This window comes from Cheilinus undulatus, linkage group 5 (assembly GCF_018320785.1).
Source record: "Cheilinus undulatus linkage group 5, ASM1832078v1, whole genome shotgun sequence".
In the NCBI taxonomy this organism is placed as follows: Eukaryota; Metazoa; Chordata; class Actinopteri; order Labriformes; family Labridae; genus Cheilinus; species Cheilinus undulatus.
In genome coordinates this window covers 2,844,182-2,848,456 of record NC_054869.1, presented here as the reverse complement: position 1 = coordinate 2,848,456, position 4,275 = coordinate 2,844,182, and the positions used below count along the sequence as shown (strand labels likewise).

General features: G+C 38.2%; 1 long non-coding RNA gene across 1 annotated transcript; it reads left to right on the top strand.

Moving 5' to 3' along the window:
- Nucleotides 1-312: 312 nt before the first annotated feature.
- On the top strand, nucleotides 313-3,990 carry LOC121510392. The gene is made up of 3 exons (XR_005991934.1): nucleotides 313-944; nucleotides 1,054-1,140; nucleotides 3,809-3,990. It is a non-coding gene; the product is annotated as an uncharacterized LOC121510392 (long non-coding RNA).
- Nucleotides 3,991-4,275: the final 285 nt, after the last annotated feature.

Here is a 4,275-nt window from a genome sequence, read left to right as displayed (position 1 = left end):
ACTCACAATTTAAAATTTTAAGACATAAGTGACTTTTAAACTCATGATTTCAAATTTGATCTCACATTTTGATCTTTCAAACTTATGATTTCAACTTTCTCCTCATATATTTGCTCTTTAAAAACATTATTTTTCTATTCTTAATATCGTGTTCTGATCTTTTGAACTAATAAGTTGAACTTTTTATCTCAGATTTGAGCCTTTAAACTTATTATTTTTACTTTTTTGAATTTCCAAATGATTTATCATCAGTGGTGTTTGTTTTTTTTTTTTTTCATATTTTATCAGTGGGGAAAATGAGGTTGACAGTTTTAACTTGGGATGACCCTGTTCAGCCCTTTAGGTTAGACCTAAATCTAGAGTTCGGCCCCTGCTGTGATTGAGTTTGACACCCCTGCACTAAAGAATTTGCTCTGATGACAAGCAAGTGCTAAAATGCCAGGAAATGTTTCCAGCCCAGCATACTTGGCACAGGCCAAGTGGCACATCAGTGGATGTGCACTAAGATGAGTAATACCACGAAGAAAGAGTGAGACAGAAATAAAGAAAAAGACGATTTTCAGACTCGTGACACAGCTGCTGCTACAGACCTTCAGATTTTATGACCATTTATCGTCAGGTCTTTTTTCTGTACATGAAAAGACCTCCTCATGTTAAGGTGGGCACATGAAAACAAAATATCATGTTCTATTGGATTGACTGATAGAAATAAATAAACCATGAACCAATGATCAGCTAAGGAATACTACAACACACATGGAGAATCCCAGTGAGAGTCTGTGAACATCTGTCCTGACTCTGTAACCTCTGTTGGGTCATGTGATCACTGCTTTAGACACGCGATAGATCCATGAGAGAATTATGTTTCCAAGTATTCATATTCTTCCCTCTCTTCTTTTTTTCTGGATTTGCTCCAAATATAGTTCTGCCTCCTCCTTTAAAAGGTGAGTGACTTTTTTTAACATTTATTGTTAAAATTATCATTTTCTTGAATCAGTGATATTTCTGCTGTTTCCTGTTCCCACTCACCGCTGTCTGTCTCTCCTGGTTCAGGTTCAGATTCAGGTTCAGGTTCAGGTTCAGACGATAAAAGTGCTGGAAAATGAGCATGAGGAGATTTTGGACCCGGTCATCATCAGTGTGAGTTTACATGGCTTTGATGATTCCAGGGGGTGAAAGTAGTTTTACATTTTTGCCTGCACTACAGATAAGGCACACTTGGACAGTTGCATTACTTGAGTACCACTGAAATGACTTACAGAGCCAGAGGCGCAACAAGGATTTGTGGGCCCCGTGAAAAGTTGTCACAGTTGGACCCAGGACAGCCAAAACTGACCCTGCACTGCTGCTAGAACCAGACCTCTATAACGCAAATACACATTTTTACCAAAATGCATCTCTGTAACTTTGTTTTGCACTGGAATCTTAAGGAAATTTCCTCTGGAGGTTGGTTAAACTCAGTTAAATGAAATCCACTCATTTACATTCAGTATGAACAGGAAGGAGAAACAGCAGCTGTCTTTGGGCTATTTATTAAAATAAACACAACATTTTACTCTTCCTAACTGATCTTTAAAAGTCACTCAGCACTCTTCAGCTTTCTCTGCTCACCATTAACATGGAGGATATTCATTACAGCCAATAAATCTGCTGTCCACACGACACAAACCCGATTCCAAAAAAGTTGGGGCACTGTGTGAAACATAAATAAAACAGAATGTAATGATCTGAAATCTCATAGACACATATTTTATTCACAATAGAACATAAACAACATATCAGATGTTAAAACTGAGAAATTTTACCATTTTATGACAAATATGAGCTCATTTTCAACACATCTCAAAAAAGTTGGGACAGGGCAACAAATGCCTGGAAGAGTCAGTGGTACTAATGAAAAACAGCTGGGGCATTTTGCAGCTAATTGGGTTAATTGCTAACAGATCAGTAACATGACTGGGTAGAAAAGGAGCACTTTAGAGAGGCAGAGTCTCTCAGAAGTAAAGATGGGCAGATGCTCATCAGTCTGTGGAAACTGCATCCAAAAAATGTGGAACATTTTCAGGAAAATGATCTTCAATGAAAAATTGTGAAGACTTTGAATCTCCCTCCATCTGCAGCCTATAATTTCATCAAAAAATCCAGAGAATCTGGAGAAATCTCTGTGAGCGAGAGACAAGGCTGAAGGGGCCCTCAGGGGCCACTGCATTACAAACAGGCATGATTCTGTACTGAAATCACTGCATGGGCTCAGGAACATTCCAGAAGTCATTGTCTGTCAACACGGTTGGCCGTGCCATCTACAAATGACAGTTAAAGCTGGATCATGAAAGAAGAAGCCATATGTGAACCGATCCAGAAACAGAGAGAAGAAAGAAAAGAGGAAGTGAAGTCACTAGTGGTTTCAAAATCAGGTGAAGACAAAGAGAAGCAGAAGATGAAACTGTTGATCAGATAATAGAGCTGTGTTACAGAAAAGATGGCAGTGGTGCCAAGAGTCAATGTGACTCAGAAATAAAACTTGATCTTTTTATAGCAGTATAATGGTCACAAATCTAAAACTCCTTGTTTTAATATTTACTTCTTTCAGTAGAGCAAACTTCCATCCAGGAGTAAAAGAGAAGAGCAGAGGGACAAAGGGAGAGAATGAAAGAAGATTAGAGGAGGAGATAGGAGAGAGAGCAGAGTGAGTCAGAAAGGAAATGACCTGATAGCAGAGATGATAAGTCCTATTTCAAAGTCTGTGTGGCATGTTTGGATAAAAGTGCCAAAAAAGAAGTTTCAGAAGAGAGCTGAAGTGACAAAAGTTTGTAAAGACTGGCAAAAGAAGCAGCAAAAAGGGTGAAAAGTAGCAAAATGAGTTTAAAGTGACAAAAAAGTGGTAGAAAGTGGGAGGAAAGTGGCACAAAAAAGGCTTAAAAGTGGCAAGAAAGACACGAAAGTTGGCAAAAATCAGCAACAATGGGATAGAGGTACCAAAAAGAGAAAACATTTGCAAAGTTGACAACAAGTGGTATAAAATGGGCAAAATGAAGCAAAATGGGTTAAAGGTGGCAAGAAGCACAAAAAAGCATCACAGCAGGGTTAAAAGTGACACAAAGAAGTAAAAAAAATGGGTGGGAAAATTTTTGAGAATGTAGCATGAAATAATAATTCCAACTTTAGAACCCAGCAACAGTTTACACACAAAATGAGGTAACTGATAGCCAGGACGCTAGCACCAATGCTACTGATCCAAGACACAAGGACTGATATCAGGACCAGTCCGGGTTTATCAGGGGTCCAGACTGTGGACGGCCCTGCATTCAAGCATACAGTCGAATCTATAATCCTGCATGTCCTTGTCAGGGACTGAAGAAGAGGACATTCTGGTCTAAATGCATTTCCATGGTTCAGGTGTTTAATTTTAGAATATTGGTAAACGACTATAATGTAATTATGACTTCAGATCTGGTCTCACTTTATTGCCATTGAACAAACTGAGCAGTTAGGCCACACCTTAAAATCACAACAATGACGCCCAGTTCTTATTTAACATTCCATTAAATTATTGTAGACCATCTTACCTGCTTAAAATGTGTTTTTAAACCTAGTGTGATTTCAGAGATACTCTGTACAAAGACAACTTTTATTGTGTTAATGACTCTGTTCTAAAGACTTCAGAATGAAGGAACAAACTACAGTAAAACTCACGTGCTTTAGATTTGAACTGAAACACATTCTGGATAAACGCACAGAGCTAGAAGTAGATCTTCAGCTCTGTTGCTGATGTTGGTGTTTACTGACTCCAGTTTTGTTTCTCCTGCAGGACCATGGGAATGTTTGGATGCATGAGCGTGAACCAGGGCTCCTGTTCATCTGCTGTAGACCTCTTTCAAGGCCAATCCTGATTAATCTGTTAGAAAGCTCAGACACAGGCCGATGTGTCATTAGACTCCTCTGTTGATTGAACTGTTCTTTCTTAAACCACATTAAAAGCATTAAAAAGGCTGGAGATCTGAGTCGCAGTTTTTGTTTTTACATACGCTGGGTGTAGACTCTTCTCTTATTTTTCCAGCAAATAAATCACTAATTTGGAGGCCTTGACGTGCCTAATTTTTGCCACTTTTATCCCATTAATGTTCTTGAAATCCCAATTTCACCACGTTTTCCCCATTTTTGCCATTATTAACCAGTTTTAGCAATTTAAACCCCATTTGAATTATGTTTTTAACAATTTTTTATTTTCATCTAAAGAAGACTTAATGAATAAATACAAATATTTGTGTCTTTGAT